Genomic DNA, 22,234 nt, shown 5'->3' with positions numbered 1-22,234 from the left:
AGAAAAAGTAACAGCTACACTGGAAGAAGATATTAAAAGCTACGACACAGTAATGCATGAAATTGATGTGTGGAACAATGAAATTTTATCATCAACGAAAGATGGACTGATAGAAGATGTACCACTAGCAGATGCTTCAAGGAGACTTGCAATTGATTTTGTTGATATTAATATATTGTAAGATCCAAATGCTCAAATAAAAAATTCAATTGTCTATATATGTCGGAAGTAAGATGCGTTCACTAGCTTCATCATACTTAGCTTCAACCTTTAGATTAGAGAATAACTTCCATTAAATATTTTGTAGTTTGATCAAGCCAGCTTTTTGAACAAAGTTAATTGGCAATATATATCATGGATCCTCAATTGTTTGTCTCTCTCAAAATGAAAAACACTCCTCATGGCACATTAGAGAAGTGGTTTGCCCATTGTCTGATGCTACAAGTCACAACAATAATTTTTCCATACGAAAACAACCACCATTGTAGCCTGGTTTGCATTAAGCTTGACAAGCCAGTTGTCTGGAATCTCAACTCAATTGGAGGAACCCATCTGGATTTAAGACTGTGAATATTCAAATTTTGAATTTGGATTCTTGTGGGTTAAGGTCTTCATTTAGTGATTGTTTTGATTTAATACCAAATTTGTATGCATGCAGCTGCATAGAAAGATCATTACATGCATATGTAAAGCTGTGTGGAAGCTACAAAATGTACAAGGGGACCATAAAAGAAGTAACAGTTCCAAAATAGACGGATGCCAAGTGGTGTGAATGGAGATGCCTCCTGCATGTTGAGTAAATACTACTGAGCTTCTTTGCACTAGCCTGCCATTCATGTCAAAGGTACACATTTTGCAAAGCATTACTATTACATGGTGATTGTTGCAATAAAAATCTCTCTCAGTTCTATATTGTTTTTATTTTTCTTTTGCAAAATGCATTGGAGAAGAACACAATATTGTATTTGCATTGATATCATGCCACTCTTATCAAGAATCTGCTTTCTATTTCACATCATGTAAATATGGATGTAGAAGCCACCCTGCTGGTGGATGAACATATTATAGATATAACAATCATTCGTGAGGGACATAAGCAAACAGACCTCCATGAGTCCTCAAATTTTGTAAGATCAGTTCAGAAGGGAAAGAAGGAAGAAGAGGTGATAGACCAGTCATAGGGAAGGATTGAGGAGAGGATTAATCATGCAAAGGGAGCGGTTGAGAGGGAAGAGATACATGATGAGCAGAAGGGCAATGCGGTGTCGAGAAATTTGCGGTCTTGCCAAGAAAGCGAGCTTTTGCCTGTGAGAGTTTGTGAAGTCTAGGGTTGAGAAGGAAGAGAAATCAAAGAAGCCCCACTCTTTCTCTCTTGCACTTACATACACAAAAGACAATAACTTTAGGTTTCTTTTTATCCTCTTCATCCTTGGAGGCTTCAAAATCTTCATAGGCTTTCCAAGACTCTTCTTCTTGCTTGCCGACCTACCCCTGCTGCTTTAGCAGCTAAACCTGGACCTTTGCCAGCCTTCTTAGCAGTCACCTTTGTTCTTTCCATTGTCCTATAATACTATTATCTCTCTCTCTCTCTCTCTCTCTCTCTCTCTCTCTCTCTCTCTCTCTCTCTCTCTCTCTCTCTCTCTCTCTCTCTCTCTCTCTCTCTCTCTCTCTCTCTCTCTCTCTCTCACACACACACACACACACACACACACACACACACACACATAACAGGTCTTGAGTTCAACTCCTTGTCGGCTAGATCTTTAAGGTCTCTTGGGATAGTTTCCTACGACGTAAAAACTCTTTTCTTCTTCTTCTTCTTCTTCTCCTCTCTCTCTCTCTCTCTCTCTCTCTCTCTCTCTCTTTCACACACACACACACACACACACACACACACACATAACAGGTCTTGAGTTCAACTCCTTGTCGGCTAGATCTTTAAGGTCTCTTGGGATAGTTTCCTACGACGTTAAAACTCTTTTCTTATTCTTCTTCTCTCTCTCTCTCTCTCTCTCTCTCTCTCTCTCTCTCTCTCTCTCTCTCTCTCTCTCTCTCTCTCTCTCTCTCTCTCTCTCTCTCTCTCTCTCTCTCTCTCTCCCCCCCCCCATGCATATGCAATCCGTTAGAAAAAATCACGAATAGAAAGTGGAGTTGTACGATGCATTTCATGACAGTATGATATGATTGGCATGTCGACACGTTGTTAGGAGTCTTTTGTAGCAAGGGATTCCACAGGGTGTGAAGATGGATGCAGCAGGGTGACAACTATGCACTGCGAGGCCACTTTTTGGCCTGTTCGGGGTTCGTTTGAGGTCAACTAAAAGGCCAAATGTGCCCAAGGGATAAAGTGAAGTGTGGACACTAGAAAACCTGAGAGAAGACCAGAAAAAACTTGGAGAGAAAATTAAGAACAACTGCAACTTAGTTTTTGTTGTTTTTGGAGCCTGTTTTGGTCATAAACTGCTCATCCGAGGTCGAATTTGAGCACTATGACATTGCAAGGTGGGGTTTTGTCCGTTCCGGACGCAATGGTGCTATCCATTTTGCCAAATTACTCACTTTATCCTGCTATTTTGGCTGTGTAATTTTCTCCTATGAGCGAAGTCTCTGCTCCAATTTGTGATTGTATCTGGCATATTTCATCCATATTGTGTGAGCTATTTGCCCCATTGCTGTTGGGCCAAGATCAATTGTATCTATTCATCATAAATCTTCCTCTTTTGAGATGAGTTTTTTGGGTATGTGTGTGTGTGTGTGTGTGTGTGTGTGTGTGTGTGTGTGTGTGTCTCTGTGTTTAGTGGGCAAATGAATAGTCTTCCTCCTCTCACTCCATCGGTGTGTTCCCTGTCTCGGCCAGGTGGGTTGTGTAAGCCGAGTGGTGTCCCATAGTGTGTGTGTGTGTGTGTGTGTGTGTGTGTGTGTGTGTGTGTGTGTGTGTGTGTGTGTGTGTGTGTGTGTGTGTGTGTGTGTGTGTGTGTGTGTGTGTGTGTGTGTGTGTGTGCGTGTGTCTGTGTGTGTGTGTGTGTGTGTGTGTGTGTGTGTGTGTGTGTGTGTCATCCCAAGAGTGTGTGTTGGGTCATTATAGAGTCATTGTATGTGTTTTCATCCCGCTCACATTCTTTTGGTGCCCCCACTAAGGATCTTCTTCGAGTACCTTCAGCTTCGAGATTATAGGTTGCAGATTACAGATTACAGGTCAGGTTACAGGTTACAGGTTACAGGTACAGATACGGGTACATGTGATTCACACAAGTACAGGTAGCTGGAGTAGAGTGATATACTGACAGTGGAAGTCACTTGCAGTTGCCGTGGGTATGCATCATTTGGCACCTGTTTGAGCGCATTGTCTTGTATTGTATGCTACTTGCAATTGTCGTGGGTGTGCATCATTTGGCACCTGTTTGACCGCATTGTCTTGTATTGTACGCTACTTGTGGATACTGCCATTGTACGCCTTTGTGAAGCCATACTTGGTTTTATTTGGCAGCCCAAGCCATTTCTGAGACTTGATCTGGAAGATGGTCGTTTCTGAGACTTGACTATACGAGATTTTCATAAGCTTTCGTGAGAGGGTCGATAGCGTGAGGTTTTATTGAGCTGGGGGATTCTCAAATGTGAGATCCTTTCAATGATACAGGTGGCTGGAGTACCCTTTTCGTGACCTTGCCATAGGCTATGTACTAGCGATTCCTACTTGATGCTCGGGTTCTATTGTTGGCAAGTTATGCATATATATACAGTTTATAATTTGGCTTCTTACTGCTCTACTTCTAGGAAAACTCTGCCAAGATTTTTCCAAGTTGTGATGGCTGGTTTTTTGGTCTTTTGAGCCATTTATGTTGTTATAATGTTGAAATTCTGGCAAAATCAGAGGATAAGTCAGATGTGCCTTCTTGGGAGCTGCATGGTTGGCTTTAATGGATTATCAAAACAGACCTCAATTCACTCCTTTTCATTTAACACAAAGAATCCAAATAAATGTTCATGTGTCCATGAAGATTTTTTTCCAGCAGCGCATACTCTTTATGTTCGGGCCAAGAAGATTAAGAGAGATACTGGAATGCCCTTTGCCTGTTGTAATTCTGATGATTAACTATGAAAACTCATTTGATGTGCATGTGTTTGTCCTTATCTAAAGACAAGCTCCACTGAAGTTTCTAGGGATTGAGTCAGTCAAAAGTTTTGGGTTCTTGCACGTGTGTTCGAAGTGGTTCTCAAAGCATTGTAACTTGGGTAGCCATGGATTTCTCTTATCGGGAATTTCACGGAAGAAGTGATGAAGATGCGGAAGACTTTTTGGAAAAGATGGAGGTTGCCTACATTAGCAACCAGAATCATGACCCGGTGCAGATTTTACGTCTTCTCCAGATTTGTTTGAAGAGTGATGCATGAGTTTGGTCGAAAGCATTTGAAGAGGAGGTGTGTGTGCCTGATCCACCTATGAGCTTAAGTTGGGACAATATAAGGCATGGATTGAAAGTGGAGTTTGTGAAGACTGAAGATCCTAACAATGTGTGGCAAGAAGTACAAGGTTTGGTGCAAAAGGAAGGTGAGCCAATAGATGTGTACATATGTAAGTTTTCATTGGCATGGGAGCGGATGTGCAAGGCCTTAGCACCACAAGTACCCCCACCTGACATGATGAAGAAGGACAGATTCTTGGCTGGTCTTTGGGAGAATATACGTTAGAGAGTGGAGCTAAAGAAGCATAGAACATATGAAGATGCATTGGAGGTGGCAAGGAACAAAGAGTGGAAGCTGAGGAAAATGAGTCAGCTAGGGGTGGAGTCTTCATGCAGGAGGCCTAATTTTGAGCCTATGGACTCTTTACAAGGTCGCATGCCAGGGGTTCATCATGAACCAGTGGTTTCGCTTACTCCTCAAGTTATGCCAGGAGTGATCACTACAGCAGTGCAAGATGATGGGCTAAGGCAAGACATGAGGCAAGTGGTAGATTTAATGAAGAACCTCAGCCTCAACATGCTAGTTAATGTGGAAAATAATCGAGGCCGGGGGAGGTTTGCAAATGAGCTAGGAGGTGAAGAAAGACCTAGGAATGGTGTTGGACAAAGCAATGGTAGAGTCTGGAGGCAAACGCCCACATGTTATAATTGCGGAGAGTTGGGACACATCAGCCTACAATGTGATAAGCATCTATTGCCTAGACAAGTGCTAACTCGATCAAATGATTATGGCATTGAAAATAAGGGAGAAGAAGGAACCAGTGGATTAACCCAAGAGGAAAAGGGAAAGACAAAAGTGATAAGTGTAGTCACCTTGGAGAAGGCAGCGAAGCTGGAGGATACATTAGTGATGCCTATTGGGAAGAGGACCACACAGGATAAGGAAGGAAGAAGTGCCCCAGGTCCTAGTAAGAAGAATGGAAAGAGCCATGAAGGCAAGGATGTCAAGGCCAAGAGGAAAAGGAGGGATCGTCGCAAGTTTCATATTCATTAGGCAAAATTTGGACTCACAAAGGGGCCCTTTAAGGAGTTTGACTTTACCTCTCTCTACCAAAACGGGCGCATGGATAATTTTTTGCAAACAAACTCCAAAGTTGGTGGAGGTTTGACAGTTAGAATGTCCTCTTCAAGCTCTATCTACTGATATATAGCACGCCATGAGATTCCTCATATTAAGATTTTTTTTTTTTTTAATTCACCTATGATGTGACAACTTTGTCGGAATCTAAGTGAATCAAAAAAAGAATCTTCTAAAATATGAGGAATCTCATGGCGTGCTATATATCAGTAGATAGAGCTTGAAGAGGACATTCTAATTGTCAAACCTCCGCCAACTTTGGAGTTTGTTTGCAAAAATTTATCAATGCGCCCGTTTTGGTAGACATACGTAAAGTCAAACTCCTTAAAGGACCCCTTTGTGAGTCCAAATTTTGCCTAATGGATTTTCCACTAGGGGATGGACAATTAAGCTATGACTTGAAGGAGGATTTGACGAGCAGGAAAGCCGATGTTACTTTTGGGCAGCTTATAGAGATGGTGCCTAAGCTCAAGAGACAAGGAAGAGGATGGTTAACCCAATGAAGAAAGATCCAGAGAGAGGTTCAGTGAAGGTGTTCGCGATGATGAGCTACTAGAAATTTGCCCAATAGTAGATGTGTGGCACAAATGAAAAAATCTAGGACAAGGTTATGTTGATGGCGGAGCCCAAATTTCTGTCATAACACACTCATGCGTTGAGAAGATGGGTCTTACAGTGACTAGGGTGTCAGGCTTCCGGATTAGATTGGAAAACCATCAAAAAGTAAAATGTTTGGGTGTTGTAAAGAGCTTAGAAGTGGAGGCGTATGATGCAAAGGTGGTGGTTGATTTTCATGTGATGCAAAAAGCTTCTAGTGGGTTGGTTTAAAAGGTTCTCGATATAGCTGATCCTGGCTAGTTACTCTTATGTCATTTCTTTCTTGGACGAGCTCTGAGCTGGCTCTAGGGAATGAGTCGTCTAGGGTATTATGGTATGAAATACAATTTATAGCTGGCTTGGGCTACAGTATGTCAGACATGACATAATAACATAGATATTTCTTGATAAAGGAAGTGAATATAACTAAAAAAAAGGGGGAGCTCTAGTTTGTAAATTGATAAATTCTTAGATGTTTTTTTGGGATATCTCAGCTTGTTTATAAAAGGGTTCTTGAAGTAGGATCTGTTCAAAAAGATTGTTTTTTCTATACTTCAAACTACAAGGAAGAGGTGGTCCTTAATAAACTGAGATCTGGCTCGAGATTACTTGTGCCTACTTCTATAGAGTGAAATTCTCTCCAATCTTATTAAAGAAGAAGTTTCTTTTTCTTTTTTTTAATCTCCCTAAAAAACTCCTAAAATCTTAGGTTTGGCAAAGAAAGTTTTTTTTTTAAATACATATTGTTGACCGCTGGGTCAACAACACAACATAACTCAAGTTTCGTACCAAAGTCTTATCTTTTGCGAGTTATGAAATGCTACGGATTATGGCTATAAACGTCATTTGTAATGAGTAGTTATTCTAGTTTCAGAAGCCGGGGTGCAATGGCACTTCCAGATTGTAAATACAAAGCCATTTGACCCTTTCAAACCCATTTTTGGTTAAACCTAAGGCAGCCTTAGTATATAAGGAACCTAGGTCATTTTGTAAAAAGAGACTTTTAATCATAATCAAAACTTTAGCACTGTCGTCTACTGTGTGTGAGAGAGAAATAGAGTGAGCGTGAGCTTTATCCTCTTGCTACGCCCGGCTTGCTCAACACATTGGAGATCCGACTGCACCATTGTTGTAGGCTCGAGGAGAGCTACGCGACAACGCCAAGCATTCCACGTGAGATGACGCGCACACGTCGACGCATCTACGAGCTATTTGTGGCCGTAAGTGTATCAAACGATGTCTGTTTTCTACGTGTTAGTAGTCTATAGAATCGTGGCGACATAAGCTACGCATAGGTACTCATCAATTTCAGTTTCGGGCACTTTCCGTAGATGGGTTTAGAGTGAGGGTTTTGAGTGTAGAAGCTTAGGGACAGGTGTATCCTAGTGAGGGGATGGTGTTCCTTAAGTTTCGAATGAATCTGGCATGATTAGGTGAGTTACCTTCCGTATGTGTGTATGTGGCTAGGTGGTGTAGTTGAGAGCAGTGAGGTTCTTGATTGTGGTTTAGTTGGCCTTCCAGAGTGTTCTATGTGTAGGATGGTCTCAGCCTGACAAGCTAAAGAGATTTTCTCCGTGTGCCTATCGTGTCATCTGTGTCCTCGATTGACATTATGTTGATCTAGGTAGTGTTTACATGCACTTCATGGGTCTGTGAGTCGCTCTGGCAACACATATAATCGCGAAATAACTAGATATATAGCTGCTCTATGGGGTTTTCACTTTCCTTTATCAAATTGGCAAAAAAGCCAAGGAACTTTTTTTCTAAAAGAACAAAATACAAGTTAAGAACTGGGTGTTTTTTTTATGGTGACATGGATAACAACTGGGATGCCCAGCATCACATGTGTACAGTCACGTGCTAACGAATTGTTTTCTTGTGGCTATGGGTGCAGGTGAGGGCTACCTTCTTTGATTAAAACATTCTATTCTTAACATATGGCGGATCTCTTACCGTGACGCAAAATTTCCCAGACTGTGGGATTGCGGTTTCCCACGCTGTATTCTGTTATCTTCATTACCTTGTACAAAATTTATTTTCAATTGCAAATAAATTATTGAACAAATCCATTGTATTATTCTAGAATTGTTGGTCTGTGGTGAACAGGTAGTGTTCGTTTGCGTATATTTATAGAACTGCTACACACACAATAAATGCAAAAGAGAGATTTACTTGGTTGTTTGCTGATCTCTCTCAGACAATAACTCTAGAAATAAAAACGCCTATTACAATATATAATTTATTATACTCTAGTAGGCTGGGGTACTATCACACAGTCTTAGTGGTTCTTTTTTACCTGACTGGTGAAAGGCTACTAGCATGACCAGTCCACTCTATATTCGCGATTCTTGTTCTCACTTTACTTTAATTACTATCATTTCACTAGTTATTACGTCTGTTTTACCAGGTTGTGGGAAAGCTCACTGCAAGAATTAAGGTCTGCTCTAACCCAGAGAAGAGAGCTATGATTTTCGAGAAGTTACGACTTGCTAAAGAAATAGAAAAGACCTTCCCTAATATCTCTCTTAGGATTAGGCCTTATCTACATAGGGCTATAAAATTCAAAAAGATGTAACTCTATGTATTAGATCCTCAGATCTACTCATCTCTTCCAAAATTGCGGAAATCTAACTATCTACTGTTATTTTTGCAGATTGTTTCCCTTTCCCAAGGGCTCGCTCTTCCTACGGAACCCCTTTTCCTTGCTTCTCTTCTTGTATTGAAATGTATACAAGACAAGAATGCATCTTCGATGCTTCGAAGGAGTCTAGTTTGTCTCTTGTCCAGCTTATTTCATTTGACCTCTGGGTAAAAGTTCTAGCTCTCCTCATTAAGAATAAATCTGATGGTATCAACCTTTTGATGGAATTTACTTCTAACTTGGCTAGTCTTTCCAAAGCCCATATTCAGGACTTAGCATCGTTCTCCTCCAAAGGCTCTGAACTATCCAATCTTCTTAGAAAATTTTGCGGGCTTAGTCCCATCTTTGTTATAGCTCCCTCGACACCTATAGTCCCTCCACCTAATAGCCTCTTTTGCAGAGATGCAGCTGCATTGGAAGCTGTAAAAGAATTTCAGAAGGACCTTTGTTCACTCAGTGAAGCTTCGCTTTTGGATATGGTAACGAAAGTCTCTAGGGCCTTTCCTTTTTTACCATCACGGCAGATTGAAGTAGAATCCTTGGGGGTAGAGCACAGGCTGTGGTGGATGTTCCCAAATAAAAGGTTTCTTACACCCATTTCTATGGAGACTTGGGTATTCCTTGCCAACCTGGCCCGTGCAACTATTGAAGAATGCAAACTTAAAGTTCTTAAAGGGATTCAACTCTTGGATAAAGGGGATCTGATTAAAGCTCCCTTCAATATGAGTTTCCTTGATGATAAAAAATGTAGTTCGAATACAGGTTTATATGCAAGAACCAAAGGAGTTATGACCTTTAGTAAAAATAATGCTGAGTACTACACTGAGACAATGTGGAATGTGTTCAGACCTTACCTTAAGTGTGCTTGCAGATTTTTAGACCCCAAAGCTGCCTGTGAGTCAAGCATCATTTGGTTTGACCACGCTATTTGGTACGCCCTCAACAATCTGCCTAGTATCTTTCCTGACAAAGCAGAAGAATTTCACCGTTCCCTCTTTTACTCATGGCTTGGTGGACAAGCTAAGGATCTGGTCTTAGCTCAAATCGCCTTTATTCAGTACAGATCAATTATGTGCAACACACTTGAAGAGCTTGGTTTTGATGGGTGTGGTACACTGCTAGCCACATATGGCAGCTTTAAAGGAATCAAAAGTATGTTTGGGCAAATCAAGCCTAATATTGAAGATGATGAATCTCAAGTTTCCAAACGACCTAACACTCTTGTCTCTCGAGCGGCCTCTTACACCTCTTTCTTAACTCCCTCCTCGAGTGAATCTGTTTTTCGGAGAGGGAGAGGTAGAATTTATGCTAGAGGAAGTGGTAGAAACCTACCAATCAGAAACCTTTTGGATATGTGATGTGCAGGAACGAAGGAACGCATGTGGAAGACTTTACCTACCTCCAAAGGAAGAAACGTGTAATAAGATAATCTCACATTGCTTGTTTACTAGCAAGATTTTGGACTTCTCTACTCCCCAAGCTATTTTTTTGACATATTTTTGGATCTAATCTGTTACTTAATAATGTGATGTTTGGATGGAAGTACTCGCCACCTATCAAGAATCTTTTTTACTCAACTGATTTTCTCCATAAGGCGCGACATAGCCTGTAACTTTCGGATCTTTGGCTGGAGTAATCCCTGAAAATAAGGCTGTATTGGCGACCTCGATTGGGGGAAACCGACTCTGTGTCTGTGGCATGTCTTCTATAGATGGGCATCATCAAGTATAAAAATGTCTCAAGGTGAGTACTCATACTCACTTAGCATTGTGCTCTGTTAACACCTTCGTGTGCATTCAAAACTGTGTGAGTTCGAATCTATAACTGAGAGCTCAACATGCCGAAAAAGACTGAAAAGGGGATTGTGGATGCTTCTTCGTCTCCTAATCTACAGGTTAAACAAATTTTTTTTGCTCTCAAGACTGTTGAAAGAAACTATGAGCCGGAATTTGTGGCTTTGTTGACGGTAATTGAATTCCCGAGGCGGTCACTTATCCAAAGCTTCCTATATCACGTGCGTTCAAGAGGTTATTAATAATACCTCAATATACATACTATATTTACACTATATTTACACTACATTTATATATACATTTATAGTATGTATATTTATATGTAAATATACATACTATATTTACACTACGTGCCTATTTAAAAAAACCCCACCCCCCTCTGTATGTATACATTTTGATATATTTTGATCTTTAAATAATCCTCTCCGGTTAACTCACGGGATAGCATCCAGTGGGCCTATCCCTAGCTTGGTCCATCTAAACTGCCTCTCAGTTTTTTCACCTAATGTTGGAGGAGCGACTCACACACCCATGAAGTGCATGCAAACACTACCTAAATCAACATAATGTCAACAATCGAGGACACAGATGACACGATAGGCACACGGAGGAAATCTCTTTAGCTTGTCAGGCTGAGACCATCCTACACATACAACACTCTGGAAGGCCAATTATACCACAATCAAGAACCTCACTGCTCTCAACTACACCACCTAGCCACATACACACATACGGAAGGTAACTCACCTAATCATGCCAGATTCGTACGAAACTTAAGGAACACCATCCTCTCACTAGGATACACCTGTCCCTACGCTTCTACACTCAAAACCCTCACTCTAAACCCGTCTGCGGAAAACGCGTAGGATGACAGAGCAGAATTTTGAAAGTGTCCGAAACTGAAATTTATGAGTACCTATGCGTAGCTTATGTCGCCATGATTCTATAGACTACTAGCACACAGAAAACAGTCATCGTTTGATACACTTACGGCCACAAATAGCTTGTAGATGCATCGACGTGTGCGCTTCGTCTCGCGTGGAATGCTTGGCGTTGTCGCGTAGCTCTCCTCGAGCCTACAGCAATGGTGCAGTCGGATCTCCAATGTGTTGAGCGAGCCGGGCGTAGTGAGAGGATAAAGCTCACGCTCACTCTCTTTCTCTCTCACACACAGTAGACGGCAGTGCTAAAATTTTGATTATGATTAAAGTCTCCTTCTTTACAAAATGACCTAGGTACCTTATATACTAAGGCTACCTTAGGTGTACCAAAAATGGGGTTGAAAGGGTCAAATGGCTTTGTATTTACAATCTAGAAGTGCCATTGCACCCCAGCTTCTAAAACTAGAATAACTACTCATTACAAATGATGTTTATGGCCATAATCCGCAGCATTTCATAACTCGCAAAAGATAAGACTTTGGTACGAAACTTGAGTTATGTTGTGTTGTTGACCCGGCAATCAACACACCCCCCTTCCGCGCTCATGTCGTCCCCGACATGACCTGATTGTCGATGGCGATGTGGTCTTTGCTGTCGTTTTGGCTTTATCTGTTGCACTGCTTGTAACCTTGTCGAACCACAACAAGAACTATGATCCATTAGAGAGGACATCTATCATCATAACCATTCATCTTTTGATATCCTCTGATTACTTTTATGTTTGCTCTTCTTCATTGGGGACTTCTTTGTTCTCGTGCAATCATGTTGTTAGTGTTGTCTGCAACTTTGTCATTGTAGGCCATTCTTCGACTCGCCATTGAGGAGAAGTATGCTATGATGTGAAATTGGTGCTCCAATTCATTTGTCAATTGATTTGAGTAGCATTTCCTTATTGTTGATGTAGAAGGAATATGTACAAGAGGATGGTGATAGGTGTCTTTAGATTAGGGTCTAAAACCTGCAAGTGCCAATTATGGGACACTCTATATGCATATGAGAAATTTGTCACCAAAAGCATGCAATGTGAAAGAAGGAGATGATGGGTGTTTCGAGGAATAAATGTAGCACATGTGACATCAAAAGATGTCTCAATAGCTTCCACCTTTCCAAGAAGGGTTGTTGATGTAGAAGTTTCTCCACTCGCATCTCACTGTGCTCAATACGTAAGTGTCTTTTGGACCTTCTCCTTCACTTCACCAGACTTAAGTACTTAGACTTTGACTCTTTTGCTCACTTATACCAGCATGAGCGACACAACGTAAATATGCTCAACTCTTCCAGCTTGAGCAGTACCTAGAATAGCTAAGACGCTTAGATCATAGAGAATATTACTTGAAGCTTTGGGACTAACACCTCACTCATTTTGTGGCTTAGCTACTCGACTCTGATTTGTATGACTTGTCGGTTGCATGTTGACATTTCTTTGTGACAAGTTCTTCGGCTGTTGTAGTGGGTGCTTAGACATACTTCGTGAAGTTTCATCGTTTTCATGTACCTTCTTCTCTTTGTAGTGCTCAGGCCTCTCATCAATCTTTTCTTCATGTGGATTATGGATTTTTTTAATTAATAAACAAAGAAAATCTTAAAACAACTCAACAAAAGAAAAATCATTCAAATAGAAATCTAAATGTTATGTACACTATACACATGTCCCTAGGGGCTCATATATGGATTTTGTCCCCATACTCCTCTGTAACACTACTATGAGGGCATATACTCTAAATTTCGTCAAAAAATTATCACAATAAAACGTAAAAATTCAATGCATATCACAAAACATTTCCCTCTAATAGTCATAATGTTAGGTCCGCATTCAGAATGCCTCCCCCCTTCCTATTTGGAGTCATCCTTTACGACAGGGTATCGCAAAGGGTATGTGTTGTGCTTGGGCAATTAAAAGTTGTGCCTATGCAGGCCTTGTAATGTAGCCCTATTATGCATACACAGTCAATGCATGGAAAAGATTTATGTTGTGCAAGAAGTGGGTATAAGCAATTTGCTTATTGGCATTTGTTGGCGAGGCTTCCTATTCTAAGCAATGTAATGGTCTTTGAAGCTCTTGTATCGTTGCTTGATTGAAGCGACTTGCTCTCTTCTAATTGTACTGTAATCGTAGGAAGAATTGTAAGAATTCAAGCGGCGATGCACTGACAACAGTTTTGTTGTTCTTCTTTGGGACCTATTTCTTTGCGATTATTGGCTGTTTTGTTGCTGGCTCTCGTTTGGGAACCCATACTTGCCCGTGCTTTGTTTGTGTTTGAAGAGACTTCTTTGGGATCCACCTTTTTGTTGTGTGAGTCAACAGTGGTCTTTGCTTCAGCCCTTGTACGCTTGGTTGGGGACGGGAGTCAGGCTTTGAAAGTTGATATTGTAGTTGTTTTGGAATCCAAATGAATTCCTGACTTTTTCGTGCTTGAATCAACTTCGTTGGAGCCAAACCTGAGTTGTGAAAGCTTGCAACTTTGTGATATTCTTACCCATTCGTGCACACTTTCCTTGTTTTTGTTTTGGTGTTGGATCTTGTGATTTGTCATTAGAGATCTTTGTCTTCTTGATCCATATCTGTTTTTGGCCGATCTGGCTTTTTGGTATCCAGATTTGTCGAGCTTCTTGGCTTTGACTTGTTGTCCTGTTCTTTTGACATGTCATGGTTGTTGTTGAAGGGGTTGGTGATAGTGATGGCCTGAGTTGATGATAGGGGATCTCATAAGATTCATCACTATCGCTACTATCCTCAGCAAGGTTGACTTCTTGTACTTTCCCTTGATTTTTTGGCTGGTAGTGGAAAGTTACTGTCTGTTTGCTCGTGGGTGGTAGTTTCTTGGAGGACTTTTCTAGCCCATTGATTAGAGCATTGTTAGCTCGTTTCTCTAGTCGTATTCCTCCTAGCTGAGTCTTTGCATCCTTATTAGGAGCCATGTATGAGGATGCTTGTGGTGGCTGTGTTTTCACCGAGGACTTTGGAATCCACTTTTGATGCACGTTATTCCTGTAGCGGTCACATTGATTCCCGGGTCGTTGATCTTCTTGAAGCTCGAAGTGTTCTACAGAGTCATAGAACTCGTCATCTTCTTCATCTTTTGATTCTCCACATTTCTTTGTTTGCTCCTTATGTCGAGAGCTTGTTGATGTTTGGTTCTCTTTGTTTTCCTGGATTACACTCACTGCAAAATAAGGAACGACATCATAGCCATTTTCATCACAAAACTTTGTTGTGGGAGCATCCTCCACGGTGCACACGTCCAGAGTAGCCAAGATGTGTTCCCATCCAAAAGGCTCTAACTCTTTTTCAGGAAATGGTTCTGGGATATATTCCATATCCTCTATAACCCGTTCTAGGATACATTCCTCACGTTTCAAGCTACCACATTGTGAAGCTCCACACATCCACAGGTCTTTAGGCTTACTTAACCAAGCTGGAAGTTCTGATCCTGCAACTATGGCAGAATCAAACTCCTCAACCGGTGTTCTCGTCACATCCCTATAGCTATGGTCCCTCAAGTTTATCTTTGTTATGGTTTCCATATGTCTCAGGTCTGTATGGTCATAACCCCAATCTTGGACCATTTTCAATTGTCGCATGAATGGTCTTCCCAGAATGATGTCATAGTTGTTCTTCTTGCCAAAGTCAACAACAGCAAAAGTGTGTTCATATTCAATGCCACAAGAAGTAACAAGTACTTTTTCTAGCAGTCGTAGGGGCTTTTCCTTATGTCCGTCTGCAAGCTGCAGGGTCATTCGTGTGGATATCAAGGTAGGTTTTCCCCATTTTTTCCAAACCTCTTTGGTTGCAATGGCCACATTAGCTCCACTGTCAAGGATTGCCATGGTTTTTACATTATTGAATTCCATAGGAAGGGTGGTGTTTCCATCTTCTCCCTCGTAATACTCGCCTACCTTGTTTAATGGCTCTGGCCTAGTATTTAGTTGAGGCATTTCAAGCTCTTTGATGCCTTCCTCGATTTGAGTCATTGGGGTTTTTACACCAAATTTCTCTAGACATTTACCCACATTAGCCCACATGTTTGGTCTTATTCTGAGAAACTCGGCTAATATTATTGTACAGGTGACTGGGGTAGATAGAATATCTACTAGCCCCTTTGAATCGATGGCCTTGTTGGGAGACAGTCTCTGTGATGGGACTACAACCACATCTGACTTGGTCTCGTATTCTCCCATGTAGGACGGTAGTGTTCTTAGCGAATGGGGTTGACTATCCATAGATTGTACAGATCCTTTGTCGCCCCAATACGATCGCACGTCTAGATTCATTTGAGATCTAGTCTCAAATTCCTCTATTGGTGGTAGAAACACTCCTCGTTCATCACCAATCTTGTCTACTCATCTTCTTAGGTCATCGGCTTCATTGGCCTCTCTGACTTGTTTCCACAATTCATCAAGACCATCTATCTCTTTACAATCCTCAGGTATAGCTTGGTGAAATCCCTCGGAAGAGTTATCCGTGGTATTCATTACTATGCTTGGTTCTAATGTTGGGTCGTTGAGGTTTGGTCTGTGCTCATGACTAGAATCTCTGGCTCTTTTAGTTCCTGGTTTGGTGGGATTACTTGTGTAGGCATGACACGGATCACATCCTCAGGTTTTGCAACTGGTGGTTCTAGTAAAGCTTGGGCTATTTGAATCATTTTTTGGCATATTTCAAACCTTTGCTTTTCTAGTTCCGCATAGGGATATTTCATCCACCTGTGTTCTTGGGTTTGGTTGTTTTTGAGCCTCACATCATAGGCTTTCAAGAGGGCATCTAATGTCTCATTAACCTTGTCTACCAACACAGATCCTCCTGAACTAGCACTTCTCGGTTTCTCATCTGTGGATGGTTCTTCTAGAGGTTTAACCATCTGTGTAAGAGAAGGTGCCTCCTTTTCCTCATGTTGTTTTATCTTCTCCTTAGCTTTGGTAAGCTTCTCAGCTAGGGATTTTTGCTCTCGTTCCCTGCGTGCTTTCATCCTAGTCTTTCTAGCTTTCCAACTATTTTGTTTGCTCTTGGTTTTCTGACTAGGTGCGTCTGTCTTTGGTCCATCATCTGTCTTTGGACTCATGTCACTTTCTGTGTTCTTTGTCTCTGGATTTTCATCAGCTTTCTTTTGAGCTTGTGCTCTCGTAACCACTTGAATTGGTACAACATTTTCATTTTCTGAGCTACTAGGGAGCTGAACAATCCCTGATACATTTGTCATGATTTTCATGATTTGCTTTGGGTTTTTCGGACAATCGGGGATCAAGTGAGTGATGCCACACTCAAGACAATAGGCATTTACTTCAGTGATCTCCGTATGAGGACATTGTTTGACCAAGTGGTTGTCACGACTTTTGTGACAATCTATCTCTGGTTGAGGAGATTCTTTTAGCATTTCCTCTTGGCTATAAGCAAGCTTTGACCTAGATAAGCCACTATTTGCAATGAATCGCAATGTCCTTTCGTCCATTTCATACCTTCTTTCTTTCATACCTTCTTTCTTTCGACTGAAACCTAGGAGGTGGAGGTTGTACCAGCCTCACCACTCCATGTGTTTCTCTCACATTTTGTTGCTCCGAAGGGTAGTACTCACTTTGGTTGCTATACCACATTGTAGCTGGTATTGGCGTTGGTTTATTTGATGCTTCCATCATTGGCATGTATCTCATTTCTACCGGCATTCTAGCACCTGGCAGCGGAGGTTGTTGTCCTAAGACAAGCTGTGGACTTAAAACTTCTACTGGTCCTGGCGCATTCCCCGTAATGTATCTAAGTGGAGTAGGTGCTTCTCGAACAGGTTGTACATACCTCTCCCTAGCATTTTCCATGCTATAATAGCACTCTTCCCCCGTATGGTTCGTCCATTTTCTCTCAATTTCACACCACTTCGGCTCTCCTGAATCAGATCTTACAAGAGGACTCAACCTCTCGACCAAGTCGTCGATAAGTTTTTCTTGATCAATAGGTGCCGTTGGCTTGGCAATGGACTCACTTATATGTGAAACACTATGCTAAGAGGATGTGTCATCTCCTTGACTCTTTAAGTCCGCTTCTTTGTAAGCCTCACAGTTATCCACTAGATAAAGAGCTTCTTTGATCAACTCGTTTAGCGTCATCCTACTTATCATATGCAGATCCTTCTGAAGGCCCGCATATCTCATTCCTTGGATAAAGATCAGCATCAATCGTGCTTGCGTAGGTAATTCCGCTCTCGGACAGAGATTAACATATCTCTTGAGCCGTAATGATGCTTTGCGTACTGATTCATTCTCTTTTTGTTTGAATCTATGGATTTGCGAGACCATGTTGTGAGCAATGCCTTTTGGCAAGAATTCTTCAATAAACTCCTCAACCAGCTCATCTAGGGTCTGAAAATCCCATTTTTCCATCGAGTCGAACCATGTAGCTGCATCATCTTCTAGAGTCAATCCAAATCCCGCAAACTGTGTCGCAAAATCTGAAACTTCCTCTGCTCTAATCACTCTTCTAAAAGCCATTACGTGATCTCTCAGATCTTTATCTCCGGAGTATTTTCTGTTTACCCATTTCTGGACTTGGGATGGTCTAACTCGTCGATTGTCTACAAGTTTAACCAGAGATTCTCCCAATCCTTCTCTCGTTATCGCTCTTGAAGGGAATCTTGGTGGCTCTTTTCTTGGAATTCCTATAGGAATTCTCGTGTTTGGTGGAGGCATTTGTGGTCCTTCATTGACCAAATATCCACCTCTTTCTAGTACAGTCTGTGGATTTTTGCTTTCTACAACTCTGTATTCTCGTCCATACTTGTCGACAACTATAGATCTCCATTGATAGTCGACTCCGTATGTGTAGACATATAAGAGCTTGTAATCCATTATCTCTTCTAGGTATGGATCTGAGCACCTATAAAGATTGACCTCATTGTCGTCAATGTATCTATATAGTCCTTCACTCTCATGACCAATCATCCAAACTCTCTCAACAAGATGGATCTTTATCAATTGCAAGTTTGGAAGATCCATTGTGGGAGGATATTCCTCTATCGTCGGGATCTCCAAGCTTGTGTAAGCTACGTTTGAATCTAGGGTAGACATGATTTCTGGTCTTAAGAGCTTTTGCTTGGTTCAAGTAGACTTAGTCCATTGTGTTCAAGTTCTTTGGTTAGGGAAAAGTCGAAACTATGTCCAAAACTGCAACCGTTTCGTCACAATTCTCGCAAATTGTCGCTTTCAGACACCCCTAACTTGCAGATGTATTTTGATGCCTCAAACGACGTTTTTTTCAAAGTTAACTTAGTTCAAGTTTTGCTCTAAGATCTGTGGAGCCGCTCTCAGGCTACGTTTTGATGAAAAAAATTTTCCGATCCAATACCGTTTGTGAAAGTTATGGCCAAAATAGTGAAATGCAGTTTAGACTGGTCAAAATGAGTCCAAATTCAATTTTAAAAGAAGATTTGGGATCTCTGTGACACTCTGAACACTCATGTATGGTCATAAGTATAGTTGGACCTTAAAACTGGCCTGGAGACATCCTACGCGTAGGATGTCTATATGCTCAGAATTTAACAAAATTTGGTCCAGAGACTCCCCTTAAGTCCAGCAACACAATGGTATGCTCAGAATTTCATTTGGACCTAAAAATGGTCTTGAGACATCCTACGCGTAGTATGTCTTTTTGCTCAGAATGACTTGAAATTTTCACCCCAGCTTCTCCTGGATGTGCTGATCACAGTGGTGTGCTCATAAGTTGGTTTGGAGTCCTAAATCAAGGTGGAGACATCCTATGCGTAGGATGTCTAACTGCTCAGATTTTGTTCAAACTTGATCCCAAGATTCTCCTAGTGCTCAGCAACCCAATGGTATGCTCAAAATTGAATTTGGATGCCAATAGGTCAAGATTTGGGCTGCAAGAGCTTCTAGTGCACTCCAAGAGTAGGATGTCTGACAATTCTTGTCTTTGCTTGGTAAATAGGCCAAACAAGGTCCAAATTCACTTTTGAAAAAAGTTCTGGAATCCTTGAGACACTAGGAAACTCCCTATATGGCCAAAGTAGAATTTTGACCACTTTATGACCCTGGAGACATCCTACGCGTAGGATGTCTTTTTGCTCTGTTTCAACTCAAACTTGCACTGTAGCTTCCCCTTGATGTGCTTAACTCACAGCTATTTTTACTTTTTGATTCTGACACCTATAGGTTGGTCAAATGATCAAGAATCTGTTCCAAAAGCGTGATGTTTGTTCTAATGAATTCCTAAGTCAAATCAACTCCAAATTGGACCAAATTTGCCTAGGAGGCTTATCTAAGGCTATATGACAGCATGGTATAGTCATAGGAGAATTTTGGTCTCAGAATCATGCAGTAGACATCCTACGCGTAGGATGTCTTTTTGCTCAGAATGAACCCAAACTTGGATCAAAGATTTCCCTAGTCTTCAGCAACCCACTAGTATGCTCAGAGGTTGATTTGGAGTGCTAAATCATGGTGAAGACATCCTACGCGTAGGATGTCTAAGTGCTTAGAATTGCCCCAAACTTGAGCCACAGCTTCCCCTTCATGTCAGCAACCCAATGCTATGCTTAGATTTGAGTTTGGATGTCAAAAGGCCCCAAAACTACCTATTCTTGCCTTTTGTCTGTCCAAAAATGCTAAAGTCTGTTCAATCTTCACTTTCACTGACCCAAATGAGATGAAATTGATCACATGCACTCAATACAACATTTAGAACATGCCTATGGAGTCATTCTATGGCTTGGTCTCAAAATTATGCCTTGGGCACAATTTGGGTAGGATGTCTGGCAATTCTCATCTTTTGGCTTTGATCTATCAAAATTTGGTCAAATTTTCACTTTCCAGGTGAAAATAGGATGAAACCTACCTTCAAAACACACTGGTAACCTAAGATTTTCAAAACAATTCCCAGATCACCCTGTAGACATCCTACACGTAGGATGTCTACTGCTGATTTTTTGAGACTGAAGTGTCCCTGATGCTTCCTTATGCTCTCAACAAGTGCAAGTATGCTTCACAATTGCAAAAACATGCAAAAATCACTCAATTAAGCCTTTGCTGAAATTTTACGTTATCTGACTCCGCCTTTTGGCTTTTGGTCAACAAAAATAGGGAAAAACACCCAAGTCAATATTTTACTAGGGTAAAACCTACGCTCTGAACCCACTGGTGCAGTCAGAATTTTCAAATTTGGTCTCCAGAACCCCCTTGAGACATCCTACGCGTAGGATGTCTATATTTACAGAATTGCAGGTTTTCTTCACAGAACCCTTGCAAATGCTCTTTTATATGCACAACATCAGTTAGTCATACAAAAATATCCACAAAAGCTTGTTTAATGCATTTTTACCCTCAAAAGCACACTTTTCCGTGATTTCAAATGCAATCAAGCACTTTAGCAAATAATTCAGTGATGAATAGCACTAGATCAGAATCGAATCACTTACCTAAAGCTACTCCTACAAATCATATGGGGTTTTGCATCTATGAGTAGAAAACGCTTCACTGCCACACACGGACTAGTAAACGCTTTTATCACCTCACAAATCACTCGACCACCATCAACTACTCTAATCCACAGATCCTAACTAAACCTATCTAGTCGCAGACCCTCGGCAAGACACACACTTCCTGGCTATCCACTTGATCGCGAAATATCCTCTTCCGGATCCACTTAAGAAAAACGCTTTCTTTAGAAGAAACTAAATCAAGCAACCATCCCACGAGTGTTAGTAGGAAACCTACTTAGGTCCTTGTGTCCCCGGCAGCGGCGTCAATGTTGGAGGAGCGACTCACACACCCATGAAGTGCATGCAAACATGACCTAGATCAACATAATGTCAATCGAGGACATAGATGACACGATAGGCACACATAGGAAATCTCTTTAGCTTGTCAGGCTGAGACCATCCTACACATACAACACTCTGGAAGGCCAATTATACCACAATCAAGAACCTCACTGCTCTCAACTACACCACCTAGCCACATACACACATACGGAAGGTAACTCACCTAATCATGCCAGATTCGTACAAAACTTAAGGAACACCATCCTCTCACTAGGATACACCTGTCCCTACGCTTCTACACTCAAAACCCTCACTCTAAACCCGTCTGCGGAAAACGCGTAGGATGACAGAGCAGAATTTTGAAAGTGTCCGAAACTGAAATTTATGAGTAACTATGCGTAGCTTATGTCGCCATGATTCTATAGACTACTAGCACACAGAAAACAGTCATCGTTTGATACACTTACGGCCACAAATAGCTCGTAGATGCATCGACGTGTGCGCTTCGTCTCGCGTGGAATGCTTGGCGTTGTCGCGTAGCTCTCCTCGAGCCTACAGCAATGGTGCAGTCGGATCTCCAATGTGTTGAGCGAGCCGGGCGTAGTGAGAGGATAAAGCTCACGCTCACTCTCTTTCTCTCTCACACACAGTAGACGGCAGTGCTAAAATTTTGATTATGATTAAAGTCTCCTTCTTTACAAAATGACCTAGGTACCTTATATACTAAGGCTACCTTAGGTGTACCAAAAATGGGGTTGAAAGGGTCAAATGGCTTTGTATTTACAATCTGGAAGTGCCATTGCACCCCGGCTTTTGAAACTAGAATAACTACTCATTAGAAATGATGTTTATAGCCATAATCCGCAGCATTTCATAACTTGCAAAAGATAAGACTTTGGTACGAAACTTGAGTTATGTTGTGTTGTTGACCCGACGGTCAACACCTAACTACCTTGCATTATT

The sequence above is a fragment of the Adiantum capillus-veneris genome, chromosome 16 (assembly GCF_014529385.1).
Source record: "Adiantum capillus-veneris isolate H3 chromosome 16, ASM1452938v2, whole genome shotgun sequence".
Lineage (NCBI taxonomy): Eukaryota > Viridiplantae > Streptophyta > Polypodiopsida > Polypodiales > Pteridaceae > Adiantum > Adiantum capillus-veneris.
This window is presented reverse-complemented; position numbering follows the sequence as displayed.